This window comes from Spermophilus citellus, assembly GCF_964194105.1.
Source record: "Spermophilus citellus genome assembly, chromosome: 1".
Taxonomy (NCBI): Eukaryota; Metazoa; Chordata; class Mammalia; order Rodentia; family Sciuridae; genus Spermophilus; species Spermophilus citellus.
In genome coordinates, this window is record NC_138182.1 from 129,336,365 (window position 1) to 129,353,580 (window position 17,216).

Sequence of the window (17,216 nt, forward strand, 5' to 3'; positions counted from 1 at the left end):
GCTGGCCAGAGCAGCCCCTGGTAGTAGAATGAAGTGAACCTTCCGTAAATTATCCACATTCCTGACTTGACAGGACAGATGTGCCTTTCTTTTCCCAGGCCATTGCTGGGGAGTTTTGAAACAGACTTTACTAAAATGGCCTTCACGTAGATGGAGACCCAAGTGGAGGGAAGGCACAGAGCATAAGGCTGGACAGGTCTGTGGGAGCTTTGCTTTGCTTGTCCAGCAAACTGCACTCACAGAGCCCTGGAGGGAGAAAATTCCAGGAGCCCATGAAAGTCAAAGTACTTCACCAAGTGGAGCATCAGCTCCACTCCCAGCCCTGATGAAAGCTGCAGCCCTCTCATGCGAGAACTTGTGGGCTCTCACTTCTCTGTGTGTTCATGGAGGACTAAGAGGCAGCAATCCCTAATAGGTGTGAAGGAGATGGGAAAGTGCAGAGTAGCAAAGTCACCTGCACAGCCATCCTCTCCCACTTCTTGTCCCTGTTCCCCTTTAGACGGCAAGCTCACCAGGACCTGGTCAGACCTCTGGATGTAGGCTGGACCCCTGAAGATACAGGAATAACGTAGTGGGTGAGAGATTAACACTACGATAGAAAGGTCTGCACTGGGCCTCTTTAATGAGACCATTTATGTGGACTTTGGAAATTACTGGGAAAGCTTGAAGACCAACACGAAATCCAGGTAACAGCAGGTATCAGGAAAGGCAGAGAAAAGCTGCTTTCTTTTCTATTCTACCAGCCATCCTTAGCCTTGCTCTATTTGTTTTTGATCACTAATTTTTATGTGAACTCTAGGAAAATTTGGAAACCAGGGTTTAGCATCATCATTTTTACAAAAAAAAAAAAATATGTTACATACATATGAATGTATGGCCTTTAAGATTAGTTTTATTGCTTATCCCAACACCATCTTTAATGATTAATTCCAAAAAGCTAATGGCGAAGATGTTTTCTACCCCTGTTTCAGATGCATCAACCAGCTAATCACCTATGGAAAATAACTAGGAAAAAAAATCTGTGTCTTTCTCTTCCTTTATTTCTTATACCTAGCTGACCAATAAGTCTGGCTAGATGTTATCAATAAGCGTCTCTTCCTTCATCCCAGTATAATTTAGTCATCTCAAATTTTCATCCTTATATCTTTGCAACCACCTTTAAATTCAATTAGTTTCTTCCCAGAGCCATAAAAATCTTCTTCATAAATTAAAAATGTTTTCCCTCTTTTTAATGACTATTGATAGGACCCATTGGTAAAGGGAAAACCATTTTTCTAGTTCCACAGTAAACCAGAACATTTTGTAAGTGAAAGGAACACACTGATTATTCTGCAATCACAGGTACAAGTGAGGAGTGCCCAAGACAAAGTACCATGTCTGGTCACTGTATCCATTAACTAGAAGACAAAACCAATACCCGTAATGTGACAAATAAGTTCCTCCTTTAACTAATTGCCTACCTCTCCAGCAACATTTCTCACCACTTCTTAAATTTACAGTCAGACTAGAACTTTTTACTCTGCTGCCTGGATGAATACTACTTTGTCTTTAAGATTAAGCTCAGGTGTCATTTGCTCTAGAAAACTTATTTTTTCAGATTGGGTTAGATGCCTCTCCCAGGAACCTCTTATGCCCCATGCTCTAACTTTAGTTCAAAGAGACATGCTTCTCACCTTGATCAGTTTGCTGATTTTAAGACTAAAGATAGTAATAATATGAATATTTTTAAGTTGTGAGTTCTCAACCCAAAATATATATAAATTGACTTTTAGACTACTTGTTCTGAACAAGCCATTATTTAAAATGTTAACTATATATCTTGTCCACTATTGAAAGCATTACCATAAAATGAAATTATTACATGATTTTGCAAAAGTAAGGCTACTTGATTTTGTAGGCAATTTTTCTTTTCACCTCAACTTTGTTGAAGGACACTGAGAAATATCTATCAGAAAGCAAAAACAAAAGTCCATGAAGAAAGCTTTCATTCTTTTCCATGATTTTCACATAGATAATCTGTGGTTTGATTAGGATTACATTTCACTAAAAATTTGTATCTATTAAGTTATCATAATGAAATGTGTGTGCATGAAGATTTTAAAACATTTCCACAATTTTCTTGGCATCCCTTCCATTGATAATAAAGTCTATGTCTATGATTCTTCCCCTTGAATATGTGTGGACTCATATCTGAATTGATCAAGTGACAGTTGCATGATGAGACTTCTCAGGATAGGTGACAGAAGCTCACCAGCTTCTGGTTTATTTGTGAAAACATTTGCTCTCTCAACAGTTAGAAAATTAGACTCCTTCAAGTTAGACATGCCAAGAGAAGTCCAGGACTTACTGGGAGCAGTGATGCACACCTACAATCCCAGAGACTCTGGAGGCAGAGGCAGGAGGATTGCAAGTTCAAAGCCAGCCTGGAAAACTTAGTGAGGCTTTTTCTCATAATAAAATATGAAAAAGGGTTTGGGGATATATCTCAGTGGTAGAGTACCCCTGAGTTTAATAGCCAGTACCAAAAAACACAGTCATAGAGAGAGTGATAGAGAGAGAAAGTGCTTTCATATATTCTGGTGGATATCCTGAACACTTATATGTTACTGTATAATACCTGTAAAGCTATGTTTCATGCATTATCTATTTTAAACTTCTTACTTATGATTATTTCTCAATATCTCATATTTCCTCAAAATTTGCCAGTCAGTACCTCTTGTGTGTGGAGGTATATGCCTTTAATCCCAAGCAGCTGGGGAGGCTGAAGCAAGTTCATGGCCAGCCTCAGCAACTTAGCAAGAGCCTGTCTTAAAATAAAAAAAAAAAAATTAAAAATATCTGGGGATATTGCTCAGTGGTAGAGTACCCCTGGGTTCAATTCTCAGTACCAGGAAGAAAAAAATAATGCCAATCAGCACCTCTTCTTGGGATACATTATTAGCTTATTAATCTTTAGCTTTTCTATTCAAGTTTTTATACTTTGGTCTGAGCCTACTTTATAGACTTTCTCATTTTTTTTCCAAACAAGCACTCTCCTACAAAAATCCTTGGCCACAATTTTCTAGGAGAAACTATATCATGCCTTCTGGCCTCTCTGCCTCTGTTCCTAGTGTCACTCATCCAAAATCTAAAAGCACATCCCTCCCTCCACCCCAGACACACACACACACACACACACACACACACACACACACACATCCTTTTCTATTTCAGTTCTCTTCCTCCTTCAAGGCTCTTGATAAAGCAAATATGGTCTCTTCGACCACTGAATATACCTTTTCTTCCACTTTTGTTAGAGTGCATATCATCTTGTCATACATCAGAAAGGACTCGGAGTTATTTCACCCGCCCCCTTCTCGTGGAGTGCTGTTGAGGAGCAAGACCATATTTCTTTCAACACTTTCTCATTCAAGTTACCTGAGCACACAGTTGTCCAATGGCCTAATATTTTGTAAAGCAACATAGGCCAGAGGCTGAAAATGGCAGTTTACTTCTCCGAGAGTGGTTTCCTCTTACGGGGGTATGTCCCATTTGTTTTGTCTGCTTCTCCAGTGAAGCAGGTCAGAAAGACCTTTGCAGTTACTGATCTAGTATAGTGAGACCAATCAGTGCTGCTCACTGAATTCTCAAGGAAGTGTTTTAGTGAAAAAAGTTACCAAAGCTGCAGCCAGGAAGGTGGAAATTGTTAGTTTCAATCATATCACTCACATTAAATGCATTATAATTTACAGTGAATCATTATGCTCCCCTCATTTAATTATTTTATTTCTTCTTAGCTTAAATCATAATCTTCACCTCACAAGTGAGGTCACTGAAGATCTCAGCAAAGAAATAACCACCTCAGGGGTGCAGGGTAAAAGCCACCACCAGGATTTGAACTTAGGCCTTCTGCTTCAAATCTCGTGTTTCTTTCACTCCCATTTCAATTGGTGAAATTGTAGAAAATAACTAATAATTTCCAGTCTCCCCACTGATGAGTTTATTTCTAATTTTGCACCTTCTAGAATCTGGACTTCACAGAATGGTCAAAGGGTTTTTTTTTGGTTTTTTTTTTTTTCCTAAAAGTATGCTACTTTATGTCCTCCTCTATTAAAAAATTTCTCTAGTCGTCCTTTTATACTTGGTGTGAAAGAACCTCCATACCTTTTGTCCCCTTCTTCCCTTCTAATCCCATCTCCTCTGATCCTCCCTCTTCTTAGTGCACTATGCCCACAGAATCCTTCCTGCTGGTCTGCCCTTGCCTCAGATCCTTTGCATGCATTGATCTTCCTTCTTGGAATACTATGTCCCCATACACTGGCCTGTCTCAGATCTTCTCATTCAAATGTGTGCTCAAATGTCGCCTTAGTAAGATCTCTTTCTGTCCTGTCTGGAGGAGCACTCAGACTCTGTCTCCTACTCGTGGTTGTCACTGCATGCATTTGCTGACTTAACTGCCTCCCCACCTCTTACTAAGGAAGGACAATGCCATGAGGACAGGAATTTGAAAGCTTCACAGCACCCAGAACAACACCAGGTACTCATGAACACTAAATATTTAGATGTATGAATGTAAAAATGAGTGAACCAATTAATTCTAAGTACTGTATATGGCTAAGAAAATTAGATATAGTGCAGGATGGAGGATGTAGACAGAGTTCATTCTTTTTCATATAAGGAAAGTTACCTTCGCATCCCTGATTGTCACAGGCATCCCTGATTGTCACAGAGCAATTCACAACAGCCATGTTACGGAATCAGTTTAGATGACCACCAATGAATGAGTGGATAAAGTGTGGTATATGTACACAATGGAGTACTATTTAGCCACAGTGAAGAACAAAATGATGTTATTTGAAGGAAAATAGATGGAGTCTGAGATCATGATACTAGGCAAAATAAGGCAAATTCAGAAAGACAAGTGTCACAGATTTTTTTCTTACATGTGGAGTCTAAGGGGGAAAAAAGACAACATAATATAGGAGAGAAAATTTTTAGGGAAAGAAACTAGGGAGTGAGGAGGTCTTAAAAGAGTATAGTAGAAAGAATAAATACAACCAAAGTATGTTATATGTGTGTATGGAAACCCATTAATTTGTACAATCAACATGTGCTAGTAATCAAATTCAATTTTTTTTTTAAAAAGAAAGTTGCTGAAAGATTTCAAGCAATGAGAGTTGCACAATCAGCTGTATTTCATGTTTTATTAAAGATCATTCTATGTAAGAAAAATAATTTTTCATGAAAAATTTCAGGGATTATTTTTCATTCCATGTAGATAACTAATGAAAGAAAACAGGGAGCAGGAAGATCAAGTTAAGAGACTTTGGAATAACTCGGGCAACAAACTATGGTCAGGCAAAGCAAAGAAATAAGAGAGGTGTTGAGAGTTTGATGAATTCTAGAAATAATAAGGAAACACAGTCCTCTAATCTTATAGTTTGAATGTCCTGGCTACCAGTGATGGAAGAGTCAGGAACAAAACCCAAGTTTGCTTCAACTTGGGCAGCTGGTAAAAGGGAACTGCCAAATGTTGTGATAGGCGATCACTAAAAAAACCACGTCTGGGTCCATTACAAAGACACACTGGTATTTAAAACAACTAAGTGTCTTATTAAATTCTAATCCCATGAGTTTGTGCATGGCCCTTTACAAGTTTAAGAAAATACATCATTAGTATTACTAGTGTGTAGCTAATCTTTCATTTGAAGAGTTTGGAGAAAGAGCCCACTTATCTGCTTAACTAACATCACTGCATCCTTCATTTGTGCATTTACACAACCTGTATGAATACTTGTGACAGAAAGAAGAGGAGACCAAAGCCTTGCAGAAGACAGCCTGCACAGCCTGGGTTGATGGGGAGGCACTGATGCTGGAAGGTTTACTGGTAAAGGTGATGTAACAGCTGGAGCGCAGGTGAGGAAGCAAGAGAAAGAAACTCTGAAGCATAATAGTAAAGAGCCCTGTTGGCATTACAGGAAAGAAAGGTCCAGGGTATGAGGCCCATCACCCAAGTGCCCGAGACAGGCAGGAAGCTTAAGGATTATGATAGTTTTTTTTTTTCAGGGATTATTATGGTACACTGGAGTGCCATAAATAGTAAGGGAGCTGGTACAATTAAAGCAATCATGGGAAATACAGACCATTCTCCTCTGTTGCAACCTCAATGCTATGCAGTAGGACACAAGTAACAGCTTCAGGTCCCATCACAGTAATCCAAGAAGCACATTTTTCAATTGATCTGACTAGATGATACTCCCAACTCTAATTTACTTTAAGTTTTAATGGACTAAGATTCTCTTTTTCTCATTCCATTAAAAAATGTGATTTGCATTTTTACAAATTTATATGAAAAGTAAGCTTTACAAGGTGCCTCAGTGGGGAAGTGAAGTTAGATAAACAATAGCACCAAACATTTGAAGAATAATTTCATTTGGACTTTGTCTGTACCACAAAGCATCCTAAAATGTAGACACTGAAGCCAAAATTTGTTATTTTGATTTTATTAGTTGGCTGGAAAGTTCCATAGATTTCACCAGATTTTCCTGTGGCTGGATTCAGCCGGAGGTCAGTAAGGCTGAGATTTTGGAAGAGGGTCTACACATGTCCACTGGTTGGTAAGTATGATGCCAAAGGCCTTGGTCCTTCTCCACCTGTCCATACCCATCTGGCTTCTTTATGTGAGAGTCTCAGTGGTGTATTCCCACAAGAACTCTTGAAGCCTAGCTTTGGGCTCACCAAATAGCAAACTTATAGCAGAATTGTCTAAGCAAATCACAAGTCCAGCCCATATTCAAGGGTTAGGGATCCAGGCTCTGCTTCTTTATGGAAAAAGAGACAAAGTCATATCTCAAAGGAGCATATTCTACAATATAACACCGAAGTATTTTACATGTCAACATCTCAAGCATAGAAACTTTCATACTTTGAAAATTCAGTACCCTATTCTATAATAATATAGCTGTTCGCTTTGATTTGTATATTGGAACATCCTGCACAATTGCATGTATTTGCAGAAATACACTTATTGAAACAACTCAAGGGAATCTTCTGAATTGAGGAAAAACATTTACATTGGAACAAATTACATTTTACTGAAAACCTAATTGTTACACTGAGAGCTGTGCACTGTTGTAATTGCATACTCCTAATTACACACACTGCATTATTTAAAAAAGAATGGCATTGTTTATTTGTGATATTCTTTGCTTATTTACACTTGCATATTTGAGCAAGGAGCAAGGAGTTATTTCTACCATGCGGGAGAGATTGTTATCTGTTCACAAACATGAAATTAATTCGGTAGAGGGAAGCAGCTCTCAAACAGGAAGAGAGAAATTTCTCCCGAGGCAAGACATTCTACAATGGCTTCTAAATTTCTGTGTAATTAACAAAGCACTTGCCATCTGCAATGATTGACCTGTCAGAGCTGCTCCTCTGAGATAATTTGGGTGACATTAAAAAAAATTGAATATCCAAAAGCCACATTTGACTTAAATGAATTAAACCATTTTTGTAAATAGAAGCAATATTCAAGACAGAATGTTCTATGAGATGCCGTTTAACATGGGTAACCTTACCATATTAACTCCCCTCGGGCACTTGTCTGAGTCTCTCAGTGCCTGCTGTAATGGAAACCCTATTCTCCCTATCTTGTGATTTGGATTTTTGAAATGCCACTTGAACCTCAAAGCTGGTGTTCCAGTCAAACCTCTTACTTAAGTATATAGTTAAGAGTATAATTCTTTTTGAATTATGGTCACATTTACTGATTGACGTGTCAGGGAATAAAAGAAGAGGGGGCTCAGAAATTCTTTAAAAGCTCAAATAGAAAAATTTCATTTTCTTTCCTACATTTCTCACTCTTAGCTAACCATGAATATTCATAAGTCACAATTGTGTGAATCACAAAAGAAGGTATTTTAACTTTTCCTACCACAGAACCAGAGTAGTACCTGATGGGTGTTTTGTGTATCCTGAGACTTCTCCACATATAATAAAAGTTTACAGCAGAGTTAGTTGTCAATATGATTCTCAGGAATATAAAAAAACACAACACAGACTGCTCCTGATTCATGGTAACACCCTTGGCCACCGCTAACCCATTTAAAGACTTGTGACTCAGTAAAGAGCTGTTCTTTTTTTTTTAAAAAAAAATCACCACAAAGAAACTTTTTTTCCCTTTCTTTTTCTTTCTGTTGCTGTTGAGGCATAATGCATGAATACTTTCTTTTTTTTTTTTTAAAGAGAGAGTGAGAGAGGAGAGAGAGAAAGAGAGAGAGAGAGAGAGAGAATTTTTTTTTTTTAATATTTATTTTTAGTTCTCGGCGGACACAACGTCTTTGTTGGTATGTGGTGCTGAGGATCGAACCCGGGCCGCACGCATGCCAGGCGAGCGCGCTACCACTTGAGCCACATCCCTAGCCCAATACTTTCGATTTTTTAAGAAACCAAAAGTTCATAGTGGCCAGGACCAACTGGTACAGAATGTTTAAATTTCAGTGACCTGGAGGGAATAGTCACTTACTACATAGTTCACTAAAATTGTTCCTTTACCTTAAACATGAAAGAGAGGAGAGTCTAACATTTCATCCTGTTTCAGAAGAGATCCCCCCACAGACCAGTAATAAAGTATCCCTACAAGTCCAGTCTGTGCTCATAGCAGAGAAACTTCTAAGTGTGTAAGCTTTTGACTGATCTTTTCTTTTTGATGTATTTGAAGTTCATTACTGTAGTAACAAGAACTTAAAAACATAAGAGTTAGGCTTACATATGTCTAAAGTGTCTTACAGTGACTCTGTATGTGTATTCCCAGGATTAAAGTAGAGTGTCAATATATCTTATGATAAATGGAAAGGGATCTTTTTCAATCGGATAGCCTCACCATTGTATCTTACTTTCATTAATAGATCTTTCTTACTTTCATTGGCTTAGATTCCATTTTTTGAAACCATGAAGCTGGGATTTATTTTTTTTTTATAGCTCAGAAAAAAAGAGTCATCAAAGGTTTCATATGAGATAGATTAAAAACCATCAAACAATGTTTACATGTTTGTTTTCTTGGGAATACAAATTTTTTTTTTGTAGATATCTGATCCTATGGGGTAATGTTAATAACCAACAAGTATTGTTCAAGAAAGCAGATAATAAACTATTTTTTCATTCCATATCGTTAAGGTTAATAAACATTCTTACCACATTACAACTTCAGCAGAGATGTTTTGTGTTCTTCAGTGGGGTGGGGTAACAAATAGACTCAGTGAAACAATCTAAAGACTCCATATGTATACATGGAGATCAATTTTATGTTTTTCATTCCTCAGCATGTTGACATCAAACTGTATGGAATTACTATATTTCATAATTTGCTGCAAAGAGAAAGTGCCTACCAACTTTATTATTTTTGAAAAGAGAAACTGAGCAAGGAAATCAATTCACTGGAGCTCTGTTTATTTTCTCTTTTTAACAAATTGGGATAGGAAGTCAATCTCTCCTTGGTGCACCTCAGCTCAAATGGAAATGGGCAAAGTCCCTATTCCACATTTTCTTAGGAAATGTCAAACTTTCCCACTGCCCATCTTTTGCATCTCTGCTTCTTAAGGAAGTGAAGTCACAACCTCTCAGTTTTTAGGCATCTCCTACATATTCTAGAATTCTTACTGTATTTCTGTATCTTACTCCTTTTCTTAGATGCTTCACACAAACATGTAGCTCAGTAACTTCATTTGATAAGGGAAATAATTTTTTCCAACATACTCATTTGATATAAAGACAAAAAAAAAAAAAAGCATGACATGGCTTAGCAGACAGCAGTAGCTATTATAGTTTTAAACTCAAAATTTTTCTCTGTATACTCTTGCAGTTGATTCAGAAAAATACTCTTTGTGTCACAACAGATTTACTTATTGATAAGACTTACAACACAAAAGAAAAAAATATTGGAGCAAAGAATTTTTTTTTTCTTATTTCAATTCAGATTATCATGACTATGTAATGCTTATTAATACAGGCACTTAGAAGAGTAGAAAATTACTTTAAAAAAAATAACTACACCTCACTTAGCTTGCTGAGAAACCAAATATATCACCCCCACTCTGGTCTTCTTCCCACCCACTCATTTGTGGGATTTGATGCTATTGTCCACGTTTAAACTTTGTGGCAGGATGGGCCCCCGTTGTATTGAACTTTATCTTGGAGTTTAAACTGACAGAATAAAATCACAAGAAGTCAGAGTACACTGGGGAAGACATCTCAGTTCTATGGACTAGTTTTCAACAGTGGAAATGATCTAGGGAAGGGGAATGTAGAAAATTGAGTTCCAAAGTAAAGTTTAAGAAAATCCAAGGAAGGTATGTCATCTGCCCTGATCTCTTTGGGACAACCCGCTTAAGATAAAGAGAAGGCAAGCTTTGTAGTTATGTTTTTTCCTCATGCACATTTGTACACTTTGTCAAAGACTGAAAAGAGGGAAAACAAAGGATTTAGCTGATCCCCACTCTGAGCCCTCAGACTGATGTTTGCATGCCACGTCCAGACCATCTGCACTCCCTTCCGCTCCACAGGCTTCTGCAGAGGCTCCCATTTCTGCAAGTGAAGCAGCATCTCCGAGAGGCGGGCAATGTTTCAGAATAACAATGAAGATGGTTGGTGGAGGTTATATGAAAATGGCCTTATAAATCCAAACAAAATGCCCTAGAAGAGAATCTAACATGTGATCTGCTTTTGAAAGACTCGAGGGAATGAGGGTATGGTGAGTATTCTGGAGTATCTTTTAAAAATTCTGCAGAAAATCTATGGGAAAGCCAAAGAGGAAAAATGGAACAAATAAGAATATGACTGTCATGACCTAATGGCTCATTGCCTATTAGGATGGAACCCACTGACTTATCTTACAAGGAACTGCCAATTCTGCTGCTAATGTTATTAATTTAAATTGAGTACTAAATGTAATAGACATGATTAAAAATATATAGAATTAGACATTGTCCCCGCTCATTAATTCCACTTCCTAGTGACTAGTTCTCTGCCCATCTTTCATGTTCACAGCTTGCCAGGTGAACAAGGACAGAGTTTAAAACATATCATGAAGTTGATCATTATCATTATTTCCAATTAATATGTTTTAGTGTATATGGGGTGCATGGTGCCATGCCAGGTCCCTTAAGAAGCATGATAGAAATTAATTAAAGGCTTTGAAGGGACATTAGCTAGAAAGGGCAATTCACACCTCAAGGAAGGAAATAAATCATAAATAAATGATTTTAAGGGTTTTTGTTCATACAGTTCTATACTTGTAATTTTACTCAAGGTAAATTATAAAGGAAAAAAGGCAGGGAATAGCCATTAGCAAAAAAGAGGAAAAATAAATAGAAGAGGGAAGAAGAGGATAAGTTGGAAATCACTGTTCTCATGAGATAAATGGAGGTAAGAAAATATGAGTTAAGTGTGTTTAAGTGGTAAGTTGTAGAAATCCAACTAAAATGGGTAAAGAGCAAAAAAAAAAAAAAAAAAAGAATGCACTGTTTCACCCATTTCATGCAACAAATTCAATGCAATTCAATGCAGCCTCATATAGAGTTCCAATCAGGATGGGCAGCAGTGAACTGGGTTGAATTTTATTTTCCTTCATTGTTTAACTTTGTTTCTTGGGGCTGGGTCTTCATGCCACAGCAAACCCATCAGAATGGTAACCTCTTGCCGTCTGATTCCACAGTGTAAATAAAGCTTCATGTGAGAGACAGGTTCCTTTTCTCCTGGCGGTCCAACTGTCCTAGCATTCCTGGACCACATGCCTATCCTTGGACCAGCTAGGATAGTTTCTGCAATGGAATTTCTCCAAAAGAACATCTCCAGGCAGAACAACCAGTCTTGGAGGTACAGGTGGGATTCACATCACCCCAATCACAACCATTAGGAGGAAGGAATGGGTGGCTCTTCAGAATGGAGTCTGGGTACTTTGATGGAAATAAGCAGAAATGAATTATTTATAAGAAAATAGAAGGAATAAGTTTTGGTGTTCCATAGCACAGTGGTACACCAATTGTTAACAATGTAATAGTATTATATTTCAAAAGAGCTAAAAAAAATAGGATTCTAAATATTCTAAATGTTCTCATCACAAATAAATGATGAATGTTGGAGGGGCAGATATGCTTATACCATACTGGATCATTGTCTAATCTATACATATAGTCACCACATGGTCCTATATCCCACAACTAGTTATAATTATTACATATCAATTAACAATAGAATAAGGAACTGGGTTGTGGCTCAGTGGCAGAATGCTTGCCTAGCATGTGTGAGGCACTGGATTCCATACTCAGCACCACATATAAATAAATAAAAAATAAAGGTCTATCAGCAACTAAAAAAAAATAGAATAAAACAAAAAGAAAAATAATGAACCAAACACAAATAGTCAATGTCTTCTTTTTTCCTGTAATTCCATTGTTCTTTCATTTTTTTTTATTGTTGGTCGTTCAAAACATTACATAGTTCTTAATATATCATATTTCACAGTTTGATTCAAGTGGGTTATGAACTCCCATTTTTACCCTGTATACAGATTGAAGTACAAAAGCAACAGGAAGAAAAGACAAAGGTAGAATGGGCCCTTTTTGTGTGGAATTTTATCTTGGATTTTAAACTGATGGGATTAAATTATAAAGGTCAAAACCATTATCTTTGCTATTGTCACACCCCAAAATCTTCTGTCGATACTTAGTGAATTCTATTTATTTAAATCAAATATCAGAGAAGTCAAATGCTTATAACTTTGACTTCAATGCACTGTGATGTGCATTTAGCTCAATATCCTGCTGGTTTCTTGGGGGTGGAAGGACCTCTTGGCACTTGTGTAGGAGTGCTGTGTGTAGCCAGCCCTCCCTGAGTCTGACACTGCATCTGCAGGTGGAATAAGAGGTTCACCTACACAAGCAAGAGGTCTGTTCATAGATACCAGAGAAAAAAAGAATAGTAGAAACTCCAAGAAGAATCAGCGCACAAGTTTTCTCAATATTGAGAGAAACTGATCAGCTTACTGTAGTCTAAATGGATTTCAGTGAAAGATGTGTATTTAGCTACCTCATCTCATTCAATCCTCAGAGTGATCCTATGAAGTAAGGAATTGGATTTCCATTACGCTTTACCATTACTGAACGAGAGGAGAGAGGGAGAGAAGGAGAGAGGGGGAGAAAAAGAGAGAGAGAGACAGAGACAGACACGCAGAGACAGAATGAGAATGATTAGTCCTACTGCTGAAGAGGCCCAAGACCAAGATTTGCACCCAGGTCCATACCCTTATATGATTCAATTTACAAATAACTAAACTCATACTTCATGGAGTTATTACATGCAAGAAGGTGCGAGTTTTTCACAACTCTTATGCCAGTACCCAGCCTCCATACCAAGCAGGGAGAAGGGAGGTGGGGGACAAGATGGTTTCGGGGTGGAGTAGTAGGCAGAGAATACAGAAGTTTAAAGAGGATTTTAGGAAGTTTGCCTATGGTCACACCTCCCTTTAATTCCTCAGTAAACTATTTCTACCTTCTCAATGCATTGTGGAATTCAATCTAGTGTATGTTGCTTTCAAGGACTGCTTCCAAAGAAGGGGAGAAGAGGGGGTACTTATGGACATGTAATCACACTTGGATAGGGCTTAAAATGGAATATAAAACCTGGAAAAGTTTTCCAAAAACTTCCTTTAAATGATTTATTTTGAATATATAATTTTAAATATTTGCAGTATTACTATTGCTATTTCATAAAGAAATATATCAATGATAAGTAAAAAAGAAAAAAAAATCTGCCTAACAAATAATACTTAAAATTTAATATAACCAATAATACATATTGTCATTCACAAAGAAAAATTATTTTATATTGCTCATACCTCTTTCATACTTAAATATTATGTTCAAATGGTCAGCAGAAGTATGACTTATTAGATTCCTACTCTTTATAAGATGATTTCCCTCATATTCTACATTGACTCACAAGGGCATTTTGTCTGAATAATCTTATACATATCACATGTTCTGAAGAAAATCTGAAGGCAAAGATAAAATTCTAAAGATCTTTACATGTCCAGGGGAATCAGTATTATAATATTAAACACATAGTAGGTATTCCAAAGAGACCAAGAATTCATCATCATTATAAGGAGTATTTTCCTAATAACGGTTGAAAGTCAGCCAAGAAATCGTCTACAAATCAGAGCATCATTTAGAAGTAAAATTAGGAAAGAAATACAGGTTTTCTGTAAATTGGACCACATATTCTTTTATGGGCACTCATTCCCCTCCCCCCCCCATAACAATCCCTGAGTGGTTGTGGTTTAATTTAATTCATTCCAGTCTTATGTTTTTTCTAATTTTACTTTAAATTTTTGTATAATAACAGCTATAAAATGAGTTAAATGTTTACTTAAAATACAAAATAGATATATTTGTATGAAATAAGGAATATTCTCTAGAGTGGATCAATGGTTCATTCATACAATTACATGCTCTGCTCAAATAACCCTACACAGGGAGAGTTTATTTTCTTTTTCTATCCAGATGAATGATGAACCATATACAGTTCCAGTATTACATGAATAATAAATTATGTCTCCATCAGCATTATATTACCAACATGCATCATGCTAATTTTTAAGGATTTTTGGTTAAGTGCAGGGTTTTAATTCAGTTCTGGTATTAGAAGAAACAGATATATAATGTTTTTCTTGATCTATTTTTTGCTTGTTTGTGTTTTAAAGCATGATGTAGTATATCACTAGTTGGGACTAAAATGAAGTTCGTGATGCTTTTACCAGTTTATGATATTGAGCACATTATATCCCATCTGTAGGCCTTGTTCATTTCATCTACATAATTGTGATCCAGAATGCCATTTTTTTTTTACAGTTGGAAATGATAATCAAGTGAACTCTCTAGCTCTAAGATCTATTGAAGAAACTAAAATCTGAATGTAGCTTGGCAAACTTTATTTTTCAAGATTTTTGTATTGATTGGAAATATGTGACAATTTGTTAATTTTGGTATATAAGACATAAGAAATATTGATTGCTAGCCCACAAATGAAATAGAAACAGAAAATCAGTAGCAACAAACTATGAAAATAAGAAACTGCACTATCAAAATTGTCTTCCTAAAAAATGTTATCCTAAATATTCAACAAAAGCTTATATTGCTTGTCATTGACAATATCTTTAAAAAGTTATAAGAGGTCAAAATTCCATTGCCTTCATGTACTGGAGTAACTGCATGGAGGATCAGCTGGAAGATTTTCAGGCAATGACTAGTTCTAGCCACACATGAAAATTATCATTTTTATCCTGTGTTTGAAGAATGTTCACTCAGTGCATTTTCCCTCTCTTGTTTCACAAAATCATGTTAAAATGCTTTAATCTTTTAAAATATATATATTTCTTGGTATTTATGGATTTCAAAATTTTAATATGCCATTAAAATTGTGTTCCTGTGAGTATTAAAATCGCTCAATATTTTAAAATTTTATTTGATGCTTAATGTATATTAAATATACCATATAATTTTATATATTCATGTACTTTTCTCAAAGCATCTCATTTTTCAGTTGTTTAGTAAAATAAAACTACCTAATGTCAAAGTAGCATGAGAGTATTAAGTGAAAATAGATTTCCAAAATACATCTGCATCTTTTCTTAGTTGTAATTTGTTTTCATTGAATTCTATAAACCTGTTGTATGAGTAGTTGATCCCATGTCAACAGAAAATTACTTAGTAACAACTTAATCTCACTTAGTAATATGAACAAGTATATTTGAGAACATTTAGGTAGGTACTAATTAATACACAGTTTTCCCATTTTGTTTTCTTTTCTCTTGAAACATCTATTTGCAAATGGTAATAATGAATTTATATTGAGTACCAGAAAATCTTTTGTGTGAAAAATTAATTGATAATCTGTTGATATAATAACTAAACTTTCCTAATGGTCCTTAAATATTTCAGCTTCAATGGATGATACTGTCTGCTCATTTTCAGAGAACATTGGGGCAGATTCAGTTCCAGGCATTCTGCCCAGAAAATGGCCAGGATCTTCCCCTGAAGCTTATGAATTGGAGAGAACGTTTTCTGGTTTCATGTTGAAAGTTGTTGTAGATCTGAGTTTACTCTCATGGTCAGCTACAATCTGACTGCTCCAGAATGATTATTTAAAGTGAAAGACAGTGCTCGAGGGGACAAGGGGACAAAGCTGGTGATATGCTTTAAATATGCAAGGTCCCCCAAATGATGCAGCAATGTTGAGAGGTGGGAATTTGAAGGAGTGATTGGATCATGCAGTCTGCCTCACTTCAGGCCAAGAGCAATGGAGTTGACTGAGTATTGACAGAAACCTCTGAAGCCATCAGCCAAAGTCAACCTTTCTTTCTTTAAGTTGTTTTTCTCAGGTATTTTGTCTGACAACAAAAAGCTAACACAGCTGGGAGATAACCTATATATAACAGCTGAGAATTTCAGAAAGGTGATATTAAAAAAAACCCTCATATTCTATACTATTGGTGGAGAAGATTGAAGTTAAACATGTGTTACCAATTCTTCTTCAAAGAAAACATAATTTTTCTAGCCAAGTATTAATTTCCCCTGTTTTGGTAATACATGTCAAATACATCTTTTGGGAAAACAACCTGTCACTTTAACTCATAGCTCAGAATGAGCTGGTTCCACATCCTGACTTCAGGTAAATACAAGTTCGTAAGCAATAGACACAAATTCTATAACTTACCCGGGAACAGCTGGAAATGTGAAGTGTTATAATACCATATATAGTCAGAGCTCCGTAGATGTCAGCTCATATTTTGTTACCAGTATCATTAAAAATATTCCCACAAATAATGACTTATTTGCATTATTAATGTTTTAACATATGCGAAATTGAAGTTTTGAGAGTAGTTTTATCAGAAAGAAGATTTTTAAAAAGAAGTTATATTGTTGCATGAGAAAATTCACTAAATGCTTCATATAATAAATTATTTAATAAATAAGTCAACTAGTTTTACCTAACCGTACAAATGAAATTAGCAAAATAAAGTAGATAATCTTTTTGTTACATTCATTCATTATGGAAATGAGTGGAATGCATTTTTTCCTTGGGCCATCATTTTTATTAGTCTAAAATATGAGTAAAATGGTAAATTTTATGATTATAAGAATATTATATTTAATTTTTATATAATATACCACCCAAAG